Raw genomic sequence first — 21,036 nt, forward strand, 5'->3', positions numbered from 1 at the left:
ACAAACTTCTCTTGTGGAAGTAAGCATTCTCTTCTGTTTTGCCCCTGTGATCATTGCTTGTGTTTCTGATTTTGTATAGCAGATTATTGCAGAGAGTCTATCAGAAGAGGAAACTAAAGGTCTTAAAACCATGTTTGCGTAATATGGATAACGACATTAACTCAAGAGGAACTGAACACCGGACTGGTTCTAATCTCTCTGAAGCTGAAGTAAAACTGCTCACGGAAGCTCTTAGTACTGCCATTTCTACTCAAACCCAACATATGCACACATATATACGCAGACACATTTGTACTCAAACCCAACATATGCATACAAATAGAGAAAATAGAGCAAAAGATGCACATCAACTTGAAAGCAAGGTTTTCTAAAGAGAAGTTATTTAGTGAAAATGTGATTTGTTTTCCACAGCTTCCATTAACATGAGGGAGCCAAGGTTTCTTGAGGATGTATCCCGCATTCTTTAATATCCCAGTTTTTGTTGTTGTTGTTTCCGAACTCAAAGACTAACTCGGGGGCACTCACAGTTCCTTCAATTTCGAATATGAACAGATGCTCCCCTAAAGTTGGATAGAAATCGCCCAATCTATAAGAAGAATAACCAGCTGGTTTAACACCATTGAGTTTGTCATTGATGCAATAAGAAATTTCAGGGCAGCGCCCATAACCAGCATCACCCTTATAGACCAGCAAGAGGCAAACTTTAAATCTCAAGGATGTAGGAAAGTAGTGTGCATCTAATCCATTCCAATTCATTGACAGGGAACTCTCGGTGGCTTGGTACGTGAAATATGTAGGCACTGTTTCTCCAGGCAAAGTTGCAAAGTCTCTCGTCCATGTGTTGATGATAAGGTCTCTTGCTTCTTGATTCAGTTTAAAGCAGTTAACAAATCTGAGCAATCGAGTCTTTCGAGGGACCCACAATTGTCTGCGTCTAGGAATTCTAAGGAGTCCGGAAGCTGCGGAAGAGACACCAGCTTCGTGCATCCCTTGATTGTAAGCTCACGAAGATGAGGCCATGACATGATTGATGGAGGCAATTCTTCTATTGCAGTTCCAGCGAGCTTTAGAACGCTGATGTTTGTGGAAATCTCGGGAAAGATTTTCAATGAAGAGCAGTCAGTGAGAACAAGTTCATCAAGAGATTTCATGTTGATATTGATCGGAAGGGCCGTTAGGTTTGAGCAACTTTCGAGATACAACTTCCTGAGATTACTCATATCCCCGACGGAAGAGGGGAGCTTCACAAGACTTGAGCATCCACCAAGATACAACTCCTCAAGATTAGTCATATTCCCAATGGAAGAGGGGAGCTTCACAAGACTTATGCATCCATTAAGAGACAACTTCCTGAGATTAGTCATATTCCCAATGGAAGAAGGGAGCTCAACAAGACTTGAGCATCCACCAAGATACAACTCCTCAAGATTAGTCATATTCCCAATAGAAGAAGGGAGCTCCCGTAGACTTGAGCATCCTCGCAATTCAAATTTCTTGACGGGAATATACAAAGGGAGCTCCACAAGATTTGAGCAACCACTAGACAAAAAAGTCTTGAGATTCAAGGAATTTCTAACAGAAGATGGAAGCTCCACCAAACTTGAGCAATTCTCGAGATACAACGTCTTGAGATTACCAATACAAGGTGGGAGATTAGCTAGATGTGAGCATCCCGTGAGAAGCAATTCCTCGAGAGTAGTGACATTTTCCATAGAAGAGGGGAACTCCACTAGACCTGAGCAATTTGTAAGATCCAAATGCCGGAGATTGATAGCATTTCCAATAGAAAAGGGGATTTCCGTTAGACTTGAGCAACCAAAAAGATTCAATGTTTGCAGATTAGTGGCAGTTGAGAGATCAGGAAGCTCCTTTAGATTTTCGGAGTCCGTCAAATTCATCAATTTCAGATTTCTAATCGTCTGTACAGAAAAAAAAAAAAAAAAAAAAAAAGGGAAGAAAAACATCAATAAAAGAAGACGGTCCATTAAGACAAATAATAGATTCCAATAAAATAAGTAATATTACAAATACTACCTCCGTTTCCGAAAGTAAGATGTTTTAGATTTTTTTTCTTGTTCCAGAAAGATAGATTTTCTATATTGTTAAGGTACTTTTTTATACTTTTGAGAAACATTAATTGAGAATATTTAAATTGATTAAATTTCATTGGTGGAAAGTTATTGGAAAGTGCATAATAAAATAAAAAATAAATTAAATTATAAACATTTATTAAATTCTTAATAAACGTGTATACTTTAGAAAATCTTACTTTCAGGAATAAACGGAATAACAAAGGGAGTATAATTTTTACTTACTTTATTTCCTTCCCATAATTTCTCAAGGTAGTTGCTTTCAGTTAATATTATTTTCACCAGGAACTCAGGATTAAAATTAGAAGGCAGACATGTCAGCGGAAAATAATCCCAATGCAAAATTCTTAGATTTCGGGGCAGACATGTCATGGGGTCTATGCTGTGAGGATATGGCTTCGTGTCTCTGACTCTTAAGAATTGGACATTGGACATTCTTTCAAAAACTCCGTCACTTATCTTCAACTCCATATCCAACTTTGAAAAGTCCAAATCTATGCCTATAACATTTCGACTACCCTGCAAAAGAACCCAAAGATACATAAGCAAAGTTTGTGTGTTCAAAAAAAAAAAAAAAAAGATACATAAGCAAAGATGAATTTTATCAAATTTTGGAGGAAGAAATGCAGTGAACGGCTAATGTGAAAAACTTACTAGTGTATCGTTACGTAGTACTTGACATATATCTCCAGCATCAACCAAAAACTGGCGCTGCCCAGGTTCACGAATGGATTGTTTACGAACAATCTCTCTACCAAAACGTGCTAACAAATCATGGATTTCTGTATATCCCCACTCGAAGGATATGAAAGATTTCTCAGCTAAACCACGGAGACGACCTTTCACACCAACAAAATTCTTTTCAAGACACCCTTCCACAATTTCAAGCGTTTCATCGTTGAAAAAGCAAGCTAAATGAAGAAATAAATCTTGATCATCAACGCATAAGGCATCGTAACTGAACTTTAAAATACTTTCTATTTCTCCATCAAGTATACTTCTTAACCTTGGTAAATCCTCTTCCCACTCCTGCTTGGGCCTTCCTTCGAAATAAGATCCTATAACCTTTAGTCCCAAAGGGAGATTACCGGCAAGTTTTGTAACTTCCCAAGCAAGTTCCTTAAATCCATCATGTGGAGACTTTTGGCCAAAAGCATACATGCAGAAAATTTCAAGAGCCTCGTCGTCAGGTGGAAACTCCACCTCGTAAATATCGTCAATCCTACGTGCATTTAAAAGCCTTTTATCTTGTGTTGTGATAATTATCCGACTTCCAGGACCAAACCACCGAGCTTCTTTCGCTATGGCATCTATTTGCATTGAATGATCCACGTCATCAAGAATGGCAATCACTCTCTTGTCTTTTAACCTGTCTTCCACAACTCCTAAATGCTGAATCTTCATATCTTCTTGGTTGATTATTTGGTACATGAACTCTTTTTGTAATTGCAGTTTCGCACTGTACTCATCATAGTAAGGTCTGCCAAAACGTCTTTTAATATTCTCCATAAAGACACTAAACTGGAACTCACGAGAGTATTGGCTAAATAGAACTCTTGCGATGGTACTCTTACCAATTCCAGAAGGACCCCAAAACCCTATCATCCTCACTTCATTGGAGCCTAGGCGTAGCAACAGTTTCAGTTTTATCATATGAGTACTCATCCCAACGAGATTGTCGAAATCACTCGATTGCGCAGAATTATTCAGCTTGTTAAAAACATCGGTGGATATATCCTCGATCATGGCAGCTTCATCAACCCTAAAGAGAGGAAAGATGAATACATAATAAAATAGTTATTGTAAACAAAATTGATACAGACATGATAAAATTTAAGATTTTTTTTTTAATTTTTTTTTATAAAAATAATTAAATTAACAAACTTTCACCTTTTGTGATTAGAAAAAAAAAGAATTCACATTTTTCCGAATATTATTACCGAAATCCTAAAATTTTCAAAACACCACAACTTCCCCAATATATTAATCATGGAGCATTAGAACATGTTTTTGTAGCCACGTGTCGATCATCCTATGATGATTCTTAGAATTCTTTAGAAAAATAAGTTAGTCCATATAAATATATATTATATTTTTTATTAAATTAATTAATAATGTACAAAAGAATATTTTCAATTTTTTTCCTTAAATAAAAGCTACAAAATTACCTAATATAATTAACATATATATGACAATTAACGATTATGAATCATTTTATATAAAAATATATATAAATATGTTAATTTCAAAATTTGCATTGAAAAATTATTGATATCTTAATATTTTAATTTTGCAATTTGTATTGAAAAATCTCACATTAAATATTTGTGATTTAACAATTTAAATTTTTGTTACAACAAATATACAAATGTTAATAAAATCATATAAGTAGGAAGTGTTAATAATAAATATTTATATCAAAATATCTATATATATAAAGAAATGTTCGCCTCTCTCCCGTGAAGCCACGTCATCAATTCGTGCGTTCTGGGAGTGACACGTGTCCCATTTTATTTTTAGAGCCAAAATAAATGAATGCAGTTAAGGGTAATTGAACGCAGCACCTCAGAACTGGTAATTTCTCTTAGAACCACTAGGCTAAAGTCACTTTTTATAAATATGTGACCGGGAAAATACTTATTATCGTGTCAGCTGGAAGCCCATGCTTCTTCTGCTTGTGGCCAGGGCCGACACTGAACTGACGTCAAGATGAAGATCGTGAAGTTAAAAACTTTGCTCCAAACAGTTTTGCAATGTTTCCAACCTTTATAATTTGATGCATATAATATATATCAAAATATATTTGTTGTGCACGCTTTTATTAGTTTTGCTTTTAAAAGAAGGTATTTACAGTTATAAATGTTTTGTGCCAGTGAAGTAATGGTTGAAAAATCTCTATATATATGTCATTTTAAAATAACACTCAACTTCTATATATAGTCAATACATATGTCCATGTTATATTCTAGACTAAATATTTTCTCTTTTAAAAATATAGAAAACAATTTTTTTAGTCTACAAGCAAATGTTGTATAGCAAGTATGCATTATACAAAACAATATATATTTAAAATCCATACACAAAAACATAAAAGTTGTTATATGCCTCTTTCTGAGACATGCACACTCCACTATGAATAAGAATTAAAAAAAAACAGTATTGTCATCAAACTTTATCACAAATCCACATTTGTACATCTGTAATTATGAGTTGGACAATTACTTAATTTGATACAATACCAAAGCAAGAATAATCGAAAAACAACTATACCACCGCATACTAATAAGTAAGACATAACAAATAACCAAATTCTTGAATCTTAAAACAAATTTCAACTCGAGCATTTAGTGAATATCAAATTAACTAATATCCCGCCCGTAGGGCGGACCGACCCTAGTACTATATATATTTATGTCAATATCACTAAAGTTTAATTATATACTATATAAAGTAAATAAAATGATTGTTTTGATTTATTTACCAAAAACATGATTGTAAATAAATAAAAGGTATTGATTTTGATTTATATGCTTACTCTAATGTATATACTTTTATGTATACAAATTATTTTTTAAATAAGTGGTTTCTTATATGTTATTTGATCATGACAATCTAATAAATACACTTCTTCAAATCAAAGTGATTTTTAATATTGGAAACACTATATATTATTTATTCAAATTAAATAACTTAGTTTTGACATTTATATTTTGGGTCTGCACTTATATTCTATAACAACTTGATATATTATATTTGAACACTAGCCTGTGAATACAGTTTGCCAGTGATTTTCTTCAAAAATTTGATTCTTTGATATTTTTCTGGAGTGTAACTAATTTTTACAGATGTCCATATTTTTAAACTGACACTTATGTAATTCACATAACAAGTTAAAAAAACAAACTCATATCAGTGAAACATAAACGAGAATGAAAACCCAATTTTATAGAGGTAGAAAATGAAATCACTTATGGAGAGTCAATATTAAACAAATCGAGAGCAAAAAAACCTAATCCCATTTCGTCATTTTACAATCGATATTACCTATCTAGTTTTGGTGATTTGTGTCAGCCGCAAAATTTAATTTTCGTTTATGCATATGAAGTTCTTAAAATGAGCTAAAATACGTTAACTCTTCAACAGCGATGCATTTAAGAGACCAACATTTGTATTCGTCATTTTACAATCGATAAATATTGTAATGTTGCAAAATGTTAAAACCATTTAATGAACAAACATTAGTATAAAAAGTTCACCCCGCCTGGTCAGGCATGTATATAGTAAGCTGAAAAGTTGTTTATTTTTGTCTGATATTTTGAGTATTTTTTCCGTACATATAATATTTTGAAAGATGGCAAGTAAAAGTTAAGCGGACAAACCAGTTGCACGAATGGTAACCAGCTATTGTGGCCACCTTCTCCAAAGCTTGTTTCCACCTCCTAATGTCCTCCTTAGATTTACCCTCACAAGTTTTTCTGAACACCTTCCCAAAATCACCGTTCAGCTTCTTTACATCAGATGGATCTACTTTGTAGAAAATGGCCATCACAGTTTGACCCAGCTCCTCCCTGCAGTTCATAATCTCCACCAACTCCTCAAGACACCACTTAGAAGAAGCATAGTTCTTAGAGAGCAAGACGACCGCGATCTTAGATCCTCTAATCCCCCGTATGAGTTCAGGAGCGATGGACTCTCCTCTCTGGATCCCATTATCGTTGAAAAATGTGATTGTCTTTCTTTTAAACTCCTTTTTAATGTGACTAAGAAAGTTTTTGCGGACATCTTCCCCACGGAAGCTCGGAAAGACATCGTGTAACCAGACGTGAGAGGAAGAAGATGGAGCGGATGAAGGAGACAAAGCAGACAGAGGTGGTAGTGGAGACAACGAAGACTGAGGTGGTGAAGGAGACGAAAGAGACGGAGGTGATGATGGAGACACAGGAGACGGAGGTGATGAAGGAGACAAAGAAGACTGAGGTGATGATGGGACTTGAGTTTGGCTCTGGTTTTGCAATCGGATTTTCTTTCTCACTGGTTTGGCAATCGGATTTGAAAGCTCATCCGGTTTCCTCTTCTTTCTCTTTTCTACTATCTTTCTCTGTTTCTTAATTTCTTTCAAAAACGATGGAAATCTCATTTTTGAAAAGCTTTTCTTTTTCGGGAATGAAGTATTATAGTATATCACAAAACAAAACAGTGGAGTTGAAGGAATAAGTAGATAAAAGGAAAACTGATTTCTTGGTTTTCTTGATGGAATCTGAATTTTCAAAAACAATATGAAGAAGCATATGCAGGAGAAGCGAGAATGGCAAATGAAAGGGAAAAATAACCAATCTGTGTGGTGGCGAGAGGACCAAGTATATTTCTAGATAAAATTAAAAAAAAATTCGTACGTTAGTCAAAAAAAATAATAATAAAAAATTCGTATGTATAATTGAGTAACTGACACGAAACGCTGACAAATTTAATGAATAAACATTAGCATAAAAAATTACATTAGTCCACTAATTATTTTTTCGGGATGATTGTTCTTTTAAAAACTTTGATCTATTATTTTCTTGGATTTGGTCTTTTAGATCTGTGTGCGCAAATCGGAGATGGGATGTATTTTGGTGCGTATGTCAAAGTCATGTCGGATCTAGAGTTAGAGCAATTGAAAAAATCTTTTCCAAAGTTTAGAAACCCATAAAGAGAGAAGCTTTTTTAAAGTGGGTCATGATGTGTTATGTGTTGTATGTGAAGTTTCAGCTAATACTTATATTAACAGCTAACGCATATTTTAAATGATATATCAATTATTAACAACCTACGATTGTTACATGCTACATGTATTGTTTTACTCCATAACTTAAATTTTAGTAACTATCTGTTACATGATACATCAATTATTATATGTTTCAGCTAATACCTATGTTAACAACTAATACATATTTTAGATGATACATCAATTATTAACAACCTACAATAACGATTGTTACATGCTATATGTGTTGTTTTATTTGTTAACTTAATTTTTAGTAACGAACTTATTTTACATGATAAATTATATATTATATATCTGTTAATAATTACTAATACTGAATTAAAAAAATTGTATCACCTATCTTAATGTATACTATAGTTGAGTAACTGACACGAAAAGTTTGTCACCGACAAAAACTATGGGAAATTGCACGCAATGAACCAAAAAATATATTATAAATCAGTCTAACCCCAAAAACATTGACCACAATATTCAATGTATTTTTTATAATATATGTCAAACTACCTTTACAATCAAGGAAAATTGCACTTTATGACAACCTACAAAAAAAGTTCTTCACTATCTAGCTAAGAAAAAAATAAACTATGATATTCAACATAATTTTTTATCTTATTTGCTAAAATACTCTTCAAAACAACGGACACCACCATTTTTTATTTTCTGTTAACTTTCTTCTTTTTCATTTTTATCCTTCTTTCTTACAACAATATCTCTGTTTTTATAATTTGTTCTCATTTTGAATCTTGCAAAACATGTTAGAATTATTGCATCATGGATTATTAAACAAATCCGGTTGTAAGAAATGACTACGGCGGCCGACACAGTAAATATATAGACGTGTCATAAAAGAAGAGCTGTAACTCATCGAGTCTATATGGTAATAGAAGAGATGAATGTGTATGATCACCATGTCTGGAAAAGGAAAAAATGATGAAGAAGATGAACTCTTCGCCACTATACTATTTGAGACACAATCAGTGTGGTCTTAGATGGCGCAAATTCATGTCTTCTTCAACTAAGATGGCACCATCTGTTTTAAGCCATTATTTTTAAATGTGTAACGTTGTTAGCATTACATGATATGATATGATAATAATAATGGTGTTTCTCTAATGTCCATATCTTTTAACGATGACATTATCCACTTTTCCCCTTCTTTGACCGGCTACTTATAGAAGATGGGGTATAACCAGTTGAAATGAAGACTAAATATTAGTAACTTAATTATGTCAAAATCATTGACATATTCTTAGTTTCTACTCAGAAATTGGTTATACAGCGAATTAACCATACAGTCAACTGGTAAAAATCTTTTTTCTTCTTCTTTCAGGTCTCTGCTTCTCTTCTTTTAATAAAGATGGACGCAAATCAAAGGTCATCATGTTTTAATCACTTCCATCTATATAATCAACACCTCTATCACTCCAATTTTTCACTCTGCCGACGTCATCTTTCTTTAAATCAATTGGTATCGTTTCCGTATCATTTTCTTTGTCTTTTTTTTTTTATGTTATAATTTTTCTTTTTTTCGTGAGTCTATTTTATTTTTCATATTTATATAGTATAGTTTAATGGGCAAATCTCCAAAATAGCATCTTTCTAAGTTTATATCACAAAAATAGCACTCAAAAACTAAAATGACCAAAATAGCACATTTCTAAGTTTATCCTTTGAAAATTTTAATTTTTTTATTTTTCAAAATTTAAAATCTTATCCCCAAAACCTCATTTCTCAACTCTAAACCCTAAACCCTAAACTCTAAACCCTAAACCCTAAACTCTAAACCCTAAACTCTAAACCCTAAACTCTAAACCATAAACCCTAAACCCTAAACTCTAAACCCTAAACCCTAAACCCTAAACCCTAAACCCTAAAATCTAAACCCTAAACCCTAAACTCTAAACCCTAAACCCTAAATCCTAAACCCCACCCTTTAACTCTAAACCCTAAGTTTGTGACTTTTGATAAAACATTAAGTGCTATTTTTGTGACTTTTGACCTTGAGTGCTAGTTTGGGAACATAAACTTGATTTAGTGCTATTTTTGTCTTTTTCTCTAGTTTAATATTACAATATTACATATAATTTCAAATTTTAATTTTATTTGCAATATTATTAATATTTATTATATTTGCAATCAGAGATTTTTCAAATATGACTTACAACTTGATTTTAAATACAAATCTATACCCAAAGTTGAATCAAATGCAAAACTAACATAAAAGTTTTGTGAAATTACAGCCAGCCCCTTGTGACCAAACAAAAAAACAGAAGCCATTTTTAGGAATATAGCCCCAGTAAGTCGTCTGAGTCGTCTGAGATGCTAGAAGTCTTCTAGACGACTTCCAAGTAAGTCAACTGGTGTAGCAGGTCTTAAAAATAATTTATAAATTTTCTAAAAAATATTTTGATAAGCGAAAAAATTAAAATCATGTAATTATAAACAGTTTTAAGTGATATAAATTAAAATATTATAAAACTGAATTGTTTTCAACATAGATGAATGTAGGTAGTGAATCATGGTATTCTTTGTTCTAGGGTTTGACAACATATGTTGTAGTATTGTATGTATTCTTAGGGTTGAATTTTGGAAAGCTTGAATGTTTTTTTGAAAAATTAAATTTTTACCTATAAGTATTTATTTTTGTGTATAGTAAACACTTTTGAAGTTTAATTTGATTTTATGAAGTGTTTAGTTAGTTAATTAAGTTTAGGGGTTATATTTAGGGTCTAGACGACTTCTACATAGAAGTCGTCTGGTGAATAATTTTAGCTGGACGACTTACATGTAAGTCGTTCAAATATTCCAGCCTAAAATTAAAAAAAAAATTATTTTCCCGCTTAAATAATTTAACTAGACGACAAGTAAGTCGTCTGCGAAGTCTTCTATTTTAGTTTCCCGCTAAAAATTTAAAGTCTTCTGGGCGACTTACAAATAAGTCGTCTAGGAAGTCGTCTGAATCAAAAATATTTTAACCTAATTAGATTTTTTTGTCTCCCTATATAAAGAAAAATTTACACATTCTCTCTCCTCCTCTCAAATGGTTGCAACAAAAATGTAATGTTCATCATTCTAAAACTCTTCAACCTCTCTCTAATCTCTTTGAACTTATAAACACTAAGCTTTATATCAATTTATTGTTTTGTCTCATGTCTTTCTCACTAATTTATCTTGTTTTTGCAGGTTTTTCATCACAACATGATTCTCATATTCCACTCATTTAAAGGTAGATCTATCAATTTTAGATATGTATTTTTGTGTGTTCTATAAAGGTAGATTTATCTAATCTTTCACTCATATTCTCTGTTTTTAAGCCATTTGAATATTTTTGGATATGCATGTTTTTCAGATCTGGATTTGGATATGCAGGTTTTTCAGATCTAGAAAACTTCTGGGACGACTTACCTGTTAGTCGTCTAAAATATAATGCGCTAGACGACTTTCAGGAAGTCTTCCAGACGACTTTCAGGAAGTCTTCCATACGACTTCCAGGAAGTCTTCTGACGAAGTCTCCCTTTCATAACAGATCTGAGCGTTTTGGTAAGTTTTTATGTCTAATTATTTTTCATTTGGTAGCTTCCTGTTGTATAAAGGTATTACTTTTTTTCCAAAACTAAAACTCTCCAAACCCACTTTAATCTCTTTGACTTGAAAACACCAAACTTTATATGAATTTTTCAGTTTTATCTCATGTCTTTCTCACTAATCTATCTTTTTTTGCCAGTTTTTAGTCAGATGGTTCTCATCTTCCACTCATTTAAAGGTAGATCTATTAATTTTAGATATGTATTATATTCCACTTATTTTCTCTGTTTTTAAGCCATTTGAACGTTTTTTTTATATGCAGGTTTCTCAAATCTGGATTTGATATGCATGTTTTTTTCAGATCTGGAAGACTTCTGGGACGACTTACCTGTTAGTCATCTAAAATATAATGCGCTAGACGACTTTCAGGAAGTCTTCCAGGCGACTTCCCGGAAGTTGTCTGGACTTCCTGGAAGTCTTCTGACGAAGTCACCCTTTCATAACAGATCTGAGCGTTTTGGTAAGTTTTCATGTCTCATTTTTCTTCATTTAGTAACTTCCTGTTGTATAAAGTTCTCACTTTTTTTTCAAACTAAAACTCTCCAAACCCAATCTAATCTCTTTGACTTGAAAATACCAAATTTTATATGAATTTTTCAGTTTTGTCTCATGTCTTTCTTACTAATCTATCTTTTTTTTTGCAGGTTTTTAATCAGATGGTTCTCATCTTTCACTCATTTAAATGTAGATCTATTAATTTTAGATATGTATTTTTGTGTGTTCTATAAAGGTAGATTTATCTAATATTCCACTCATTTTCTCTATTTTTAAGCTATTTAAACGTTTTTTGATATGCAGGTTTTTCAGATCTAGATTTGGATATGCAGGTTTTTCAAATCTGGAAGACTTCTGGGACGACTTACCTATTAGTCGTCTAAAATATAATGCGGTAGACGACTTACAGGAAGTCTCCCAGACGACTAAAATATGATGTACCAATTTTTTTAGTGAAAGACAGATATAATATGATGAGAAAAATATCTAAATATTCTTATTTATGGTACTTTGAGAAAGTTTACTCTAAAACATTATTATTTAAACCTATTAAACTTGATCTTGACCTGATTTCGTTTTGATTTGCGAGTCAGATCTTTTTACTGATTTGTATCTAATATTTATTTAGAATATGGATTTCTTTCTATAAAAGCTCATGTTCAAAACTTATAATCACACAAAGATTTGAACATGGTTACTGACCATAAGTGCAGAGAAACCTCGACAGACTTTCAAGATTTCGGGGCCCCTAAAATTGTATAATTATTTGGGGCCCAGGTTTTTCAAATGCCTTTTTAAATATACATAAGCACGCCTCTGCCTGCACTTCATAATCTCCACCAACTCCTCAAGACACCACTTTGAAGAAGCGTAGTTCCTCGAGAGCAAGACGATCGCAATCTTAGATCCTCTAATCCCCCGTATGAGTTCAGGAGCGATGGATTCTCCTCTCTCGATCCCGTTGTCATTGAAAAATGTGATTGTCTTTCTTTTGAACTCCTTTTTAATGTGACTGAGAAAGTTGTAGCGGACATCTTCCCCGCGGAAGCTCGGAAAGACATCGTACATCCAGACATGAGAGGAAGAAGATGGAGAAGCCGATGAAGGAGACAAAGCAGATGGAGTTGATGAAGTAGACAAAGAAGAAGAATCAGATTCTTCGTTTTCATGATGGGATCTGAGTTTTCGAAAAATCAAGAAGAAGCCTAATGCAGCAGCAACGATGTTAAGGAAAAGAGAGAAATCCATTTGTGTGCTGGAGAAAACGGATCAATGAGCTTGCTACAGACATTTGTGGAGCAATGAGTGAAACAAAGATGCTTTTATTGAACAAAGCGACATATAAAGTTGACTCCGTTGACTGAGAGAGACTTTGTGGTAAATAAAAAGCACAGTGCCTAAACAGTGCGTTGTGGCATCCTATTTTAAGTACAAAAAACTAAAAAAAGCAATGAATAGCAGAAGCAACTTCAAGGAAATAATAATCGAAATCAATGTCCACTATAGGAAGCTTAATCCTTTGTCAATACATCAAAGTTAATGAGTTCACACTTGATATTTCACAGCAAAGAGATCAATCTTCTATAGGAAGCTTCATCCTCGGCTTCAACTCCATTGCCAAGAAAGTAGGTCTAACAAAGTATTTGTAGTCAGTTTTCTTCTTCTACTTGTAGTATGTTTTCTTAAGATTCTGATATTAGCCCTGTTTTTTTTATCAACAGCGGCGGCAGCGTCGAGAAAAACAACGAGCAAAACGGAAAAGATAAAGACGGAGTTATCAAGTATCGCTTGATTAAGACGCGAAAGACATATTACACACATAAGATGACGCTGAAAATAATGGCGTCCATTAGAGAAACCTTGGATAGCACCGGCGATCGTTTCTGGCGGTTATTTCTATTTCTTCCATGATTATTTTGTTCTCTGTTAAGGTTATTTTTCTAGACGCTGCTGCTGACGCCGCCGTTGACAAAAGAACAGGGCTAATGTTGGAGACAGATAATAGTCTATTTGTAAATTGTTGGCATGCATTTGCACACACAAAGAATAAGATCATACATACGTTACAGCTATTTCTTAATTTAAAGTTTATTATAATGTCGTTTATTTGAACTTTTGAAGCATCAAGATTAGGGGTGTTCAATTCGGATATCGGTTCGGTTTCGGTTCGGTTTTTTTTTGGTTAGTAAAATATAACTACCATTCGAAATCCATATTTAATTCGGTTCGGTTCGGTTTATATACCGTCGGTTTTCGGTTTATTCGATTTTATACCAAAAAACATAATTATTTAGTTTGAGATCATATAAAATGAATTTTAGAGTCATATTGTCAACACAATCATTTATTAGAAATATATTATATGTTCAAATAAATGAACAAAAACGTAAAAATGCTTCTACCATCAAATAAAATCATCAAATTTATAATTAAAATCAGAGCCTGAAATTTTGAAAATAAAAGTATGAAACAAAACAGAAACATGAAAGAAAAGTTTTTTCACTCTTTCATATTTGGTGTTCATTAAAGTCATGTTTTTTCGATTGAACACGAAACTCTGTTTGTTTATAGATAAGAAAAAAGTTGTGAAAATTTTCCATTAATTATTTTTCATCAAATTTTTCATCTTCATATTAATTTAGTGAATACTAAAATAAAGCAAAAAGATAAAAAAAAACTTAGAAAATAGGATGTCTGAATTGCGATGTATTGTTATTTAATTATAGTTCAAGTGTTTTACAAATTATATAAGGTTCTTTATTACTATAACATTATGGTAATAGTTATTAACACAAATTTAACATATATAACAAATAGATTTTCATGTATTGTTATAAAATAGATACATATTTACATGTTTCTACTTTTAATCGGTTTTGTTCGGTTTATTCGGTTATATACCAAACCATATCTAAATCATACGGTTTTTATAAAATTATATCCATTCGGTTTATATGGTATATACCAAAACCAAACCATATTGTCTATTTCGGTTCGGTTCGGTACGGTTCGGTTTTACCATATTGAACAGGCCTAATCAAGATGCTTGAAAATGGAATATCACCATTAATGACTGCTGAATATTAACGGAAAATACAAGTATCTTCTCTCTTCTCTCCCACTACGACTCAGACGAATCATCATCATCACTGTTGGGGAAAGAGGAACCCAACAATCACCACCCACCGCAACAACAAGAATCCAAACCCGTTAATCAGCAAATCTAAGAGAAGCAGGTTTTAACACCATTGAAATCCATCGATCTTCGAGAAACAGAGACACTTCTTGGCAAAACCTTTAAAGAAATCAAGAAACTCCACATTAGGTCATTTGAACTAGCTAGGTCGAGGCCAGTTCGGTATAACCTACACTTGCAACGAGAATTCAACAGGGAACCCATACGCATGCAAATCAATACTCAAGAGGAAGCTAACAAGACGAAGTTACAGGAAGGAGGTTAGTAACTGGAGTGCAGGGATTATTCTATTCATCTTTCTTTCCTTTTTAGGCAGGTAATGTAAAGCTAAAATATTATTTGATTGTTTTATCCATTTAACTATGTAATTTATATGTTTTATGATACTGTTTTTGTTACAATGTAGAAACCGAGAAGGGAATATTTGATGAGATTATAAAAGGAGAAATTGATTTTTGAGAGCCAACCATGGCCTTCTATATCTGAGAGTGCTAAAGATCTTGCAAGGAAGATTTTTTTTTGTTACAAGTTATTAATGAAAATGTGATTTGTTTTTTTTTCTCAGCTTCCATGAACATGAGGGAGCCAAGGATTCCAAAGCAATTGTTTCCAACTTTCCAGAGGACGTAGCCCGCATTCCTCAATCTCCCAATTTTTGTCATGGGATCTGAACTCAAAGGCTAATTCGGGGGAGCCCACTTTTTCTTCAATTTTGAATACCAGCAGATGCTCCTTTGAAGTTGGAGAAGAGCGGTGCCATAAATCAGCATAAGCTGCGTAACCAGATTTAACACTATTCAGTTTGTCCTTGATGCAATATGATATATCAGGCCAGCACCAATCATCAGCATCAACGTCACCCTTATAAACCAGCAAGAGGCAAGCTTTAAATCTCAAGGATGTAGGAAAGTACTGTGTATCTAATCCATTCCACGTCATTGACAGGGAACTCCTGGTGGCTCGGTAATTGAAATATGTAGGCACTGTTTCTCCTGGAAAAATTGCAAAGTCTCTTGTCCATGTGTTGATGATAATCTCTCTTGCTTCTTGATTCAGTCCAAAGCAGTTAACAAAGCTGAGCCCATGAAACTTTGTCTTGTAAAAAGAGCAATCCAGTCTCTCGAGGGACCCACAATTGTCTGCGACGAGGAACTTTAAGGAGTCCGGAAGCTGCGGAAGAGAAACCAGCTTCGTGCATCCCTTGATTACAAGTTCACGTAGACTAGACCTTTCCTTGACCCATGGAGCAATTTCTTGTATTCTTGTGTCGCTCAAGTGTAACTCACGAAGACGAGGCCATGACATTATTGATCGAGGTAATTCTTCTATTGAAGTTCCAGTGAGCTTTAGAACGCTGATGTTTGTGGAAATCTCCGGAACGCATTTCAATGACGAGCAGTCAGTGAGAAAAAGTTTACCAAGAGATTTCATGTTGATGTTGATGGGAAGGGCCCTTAGCTTTGAGCATCTTTCGAGATACAACTTCCTGAGATGATTCATATGTCCAATAGAAGATGGGAGTTCTACAAGACTTGAGCATCCATTAAGAGACAACTTCCTGAGATGATTTATATTTCCAATAGAAGATGGGAGTTCCACAAGACTTGAGCATCCATTAAGGTACAAGTTCCCGAGATTATTCATATTTCCAATAGAAGATGGGAGTTCCACAAGACTTGAGCATCCATTAAGATGTAACTTCATGAGATTATTTATATTTCCAATAGAAGACGGGAGTTCCACCAGACTTGAGCATTCATTGAGATACAAATACAAGAGACTAGTCATATTTCCAATAGAAGAGGGGAGCTCCAGTAGACTTGAGCATTCATCGAGATACAGATGCATGAGATTAGTCATATTTCCAATAGAAGAGGGAAGCTCCTGTAGACTTGAGCATCCACTCAAATCAATTTTTTTGAGATCAGTGGCATTACCAAGATAGAAAGGGAGCTCCACAAGATTTGAGCAACCATTAAAAGTAAAATCCTTGAGATTAATGGAATTTCTAACAGAAGATGGAAGCTCCACCAAACTTGAGCAATCTTTGAGATACAATTTCTTGAGATTACCAATAGAGGATGGGAGCTTAGCTAGACGTAAGCATCCCGTGAGATTCAATTCCTCGAGATCAGTGGCATTTTCCATAGAAGAGGGGAGTTCCATCAGACTTGTACAACCACTAAGATCCAATACTTTGAGTTTAATTATAGCATTCCCAGAAGAAGATGGAAGTCTCACTAGACTTGAGCAATGACTAATATCCAATCTTCCAAGATTAATTAGATTCCAAATAAAAGAGGGGATCCTTACTAGACTTGAACAATGACTAAGATTTAATCTTCGGAGACTGATAACATTTCCAATAGAAAAAGGGAGCTCCGCTAGATTTGAGCAACCATGAAGATTCAATTCTTGGAGACTAGTGGCAGTTGAGAGATCAGGAAGCTCCTTTAGATTTTTGGAATCCGACAAATACATCCATTTGAGATTTCTAATCGTCTGTACAGAAAAGAAAAACATCAATAAAAAGAAGACAGTCCAATAATACTGAAGTAACACAAAGTCTTAGATATATAAATATGTTTACTTACTTTATTTCCTTCCCACAATTTCTCAAGATAGTTGCTTTTACGCAAGGCTATTTCCACCAGGAACTCCGAAATAAAATTAGAAGGCAGACATGTCATCGGAAAAAAATCCCAATGCAAAAGTTTAAGATTTGGAGGCAGACATGTCATTAGATCTATGCTGTGATGACATGTCTGTTTGGGACGTCCATAGTCAGAACCAGAATCAGAATCAGAATCAGAAAGCAAAAGTCTTAAGAATTGAACATTGGACATTCTTTCAAAGGCCCTTTCACTTATTTTCAACTCTGTCTCCAACTCTAAAAGCTTCAAATCTATGCCTATAACACTTCGACTACCCTGCAAAAGAACCCAATGATTTTCCTATAAAATTTTGTAGGGAGAAACGCATTGAATGACTAATAGGAAAAACTTACTAGTGTATCATTTTGTAGTACTTGGCATATATCTCCAACATCAGCCAAAAACTGACGCTGCCCAGGTTCGTGAATGGATTGTTTACGAACAATTTCTCTACCCAAACGTGCAAGCAAATCATGGATCTTTATATATCCCCCAACAATGGATATGAAAGATTTCTCAGCTAAGACACGGAGCTGACCTTTCACACCGACAATATTCCTTGCAAGATACTCTTCCACTTTCTCAATCCGCTCATTGTTGAAAAAGCAAGCTAAGTGAAGAAATAAATCTTGAGTATCAACAGATAAGGCATCATAACGTAACTTTAAACTACTTTCTATTTCTCCATCAAGTCTAGCACTTAACCTTGGTAGTTCCTCTTCCCACTCATGCTTGAGCATTCCTTTGAAATAAGATCCCATTACCTTTAGTCCCAGAGGGAGATTACCGGCAAATTCTTTAACTTCCCAAGCAAGTTTCTCGAAGCCATCGTATGGGGACTTTTGACCAAAAGCATACATGCAGAAGATTTCAAAAGCATCACTGAAACCTGGATACTCAACCTTGTAAATATGGTTAATCCCATGTGCAGTCAAGATTTTTTTATCTTGTGTTGTGACAATAATCCGACTTCCAGGACCAAACCAGCTATGGTCTTTTGCCATGGCATCTAGTTGCATTAAATGGTCTACATCATCGAGAACGACAAGCACTCTCTTGTCTTTTAACCTGTCTGGCGCAACTCCTAAATGATGAATCTTGACATCCTCCTGGTTGATTATTTTAGATAAGAACTCTTCCTGTAATTTCAGTTTCGCGCTATATTCATCAGAACAAGGTCTTGGACAACGTCTTTTGATATTCTCCATGAAGACACTAAGCTGGAACTCATGAGAGTGCTGGCTAAATAGAACTCTGGCGATGGTGCTCTTACCAATTCCAGAAGGACCCCAAATCCCTATTATCCTCACTTCATTGGAGCCTAAGAGTAAGAACGGCTCCATCTTTTTCATATGAGCTTCCATCCCAGCAAAACCTTCGAAATCACTTGATATCACAAAATTAATTAGGTCATTCGAAACATTAGTGGCGATTTCTTCGACCATTGATGCTTCATCATCCCTAACAAGAGAAAAGATAATACACAAAGATGAAGACATCATTTGAAAATTTACAATTCATAATCAAAAACAAAATTGACAAATAAATGATCAAGGTTTTTTTTATTTAAAGTTGTATAAAAATTAAGCAAATTATTTGTACATATATAACAAACTTTCAATAAAAAACGAACTAACAAACTTTCACATTTTGTTAACTAAAAACATTTCACATTTTGTTTTCTTAAATTATCACCGATACCCTAATTTTTTTTAAAAAATGCAATAACTTCTTACGCTTCTATAATTTTAGAAGGAGATCACTCGTAAACATAACCTCTGTGATGTTTTTGAAACCATTTATTAAATCATGTTATATCGAAACTGTTTTTTTTTTCTTTGAATTTTGTATTTCTCAATACATATTATATTTTGGATGTATGTAAAAGATAGCAAGTAAAAAGCATGGGGACAAAACCAGTTGCTTGGATGGTAACCAGCTATTGTGGCCACCTTCTCCAAAGCTTGTTTCCATCTCCAAATGTCCTCCTTAGCTTGACCCTCACACGTTTTTCTGAAAACCTTGCCAAAGTCTCCGGTCAGCTTCTTTACATCAGATGGATCTACTTTACAGAAAATAGCCATCACAGTTTGCTTCAGCTCTTCCCTGCACTTCATGATCTCCACCAACTCCTCAAGACACCACTTTGAAGAACCATAGTTCCTTGAGAGCAAGACGATCACAATCTTAGATCCTCTAATCCCCCGTATGAGTTCGGGAGCGATGGATTCTCCTCTCTTGATCCCATTATCGTTGAAATATGTGATTCCCTTTCTTTTAACTCCTTTTGAATGTGACTAAGAAAGTTATTGCGGACATCTTCCCCCCGGAAGCTCAGAAAGACATCGTGTATCCAGACTTGAGAGGAAGAAGGTCGAGGAGCTGATGAAATAGATAAAGAAGATGGTGGTGATGATGGAGACAAAGAAGACCAATAGACAGATCGAGGAACTGACAAAATAGTTAAAGAAGATGGTGGTGATGAAGTAGACAAAGAAGACAAATCGAATTCTTTGTTTTCTTGATGGGATCTGATTTTTCGTAAAATGAAGAAGAAGCCTATTGCAGCAGCAACCATGTTAAGGAAAATAGATAAATCCATTTGTGTGGTAGTGGAGAAAGGATCAGTGAGCTTGGTACAGAGATTTGTGGAGCAATTACGCTTTTTGTGTAATTGAACAAAGCGACATAAAACGTTGACTCCATCGGGGGACTGAGAGAGACTTTGTGGAAAATAATTTCACCGGTCAAGGTTGAATGCTCTACCATTCTATTCAAAGAAGGAAAAAGGCAAAGGAAGAACAGAAGCATCTTCAAGGAAAGTAGTGATCGATATCAATGTCTCTACATCAAAATTGATGAGGTCACACTTGAAATTTCACAGCAAAGAGATCAATCTTCTCAGGAAGCTTCATCCTGGCTGCAGCCTCATCATTTTTCTCGTAGAACTTTACAAAAAGTAGGTTATGTTGAATGGAGACTTAATTTAATTGACTTGGGATTGCAGTAATTTTTGTTTTCGTTTGTTTTATATTTAAGGAATAGAAGGAGTGAATAATTATATAATGGACATACATATGAACAAACCTATATTTGCAGGACACATTTGTATTCAAACCCAACATCACACAATGATAATCTTACACTAACACAGAAAAAATGCACATCAACATGAAACTAAATAAGTAATCTAAAAGCGGTTTCCCCATGTCAACCCTTGGTTGACGCCCAGCGGGCTTCCGCCCTATCCCA

General features: G+C 34.3%; 2 pseudogenes; both read right to left on the reverse strand.

Moving 5' to 3' along the window:
• Nucleotides 1-216: 216 nt before the first annotated feature.
• On the reverse strand, nt 217-7,633 carry LOC125594992 (annotated as a pseudogene).
• Nucleotides 7,634-15,563: 7,930 nt separating this feature from the next.
• LOC125594994 lies at nt 15,564-20,779 on the reverse strand (annotated as a pseudogene).
• Nucleotides 20,780-21,036: the final 257 nt, after the last annotated feature.

Source organism: Brassica napus, assembly GCF_020379485.1.
Source record: "Brassica napus cultivar Da-Ae chromosome C7 unlocalized genomic scaffold, Da-Ae chrC07_Random_34, whole genome shotgun sequence".
NCBI classification, from domain to species: Eukaryota; Viridiplantae; Streptophyta; class Magnoliopsida; order Brassicales; family Brassicaceae; genus Brassica; species Brassica napus.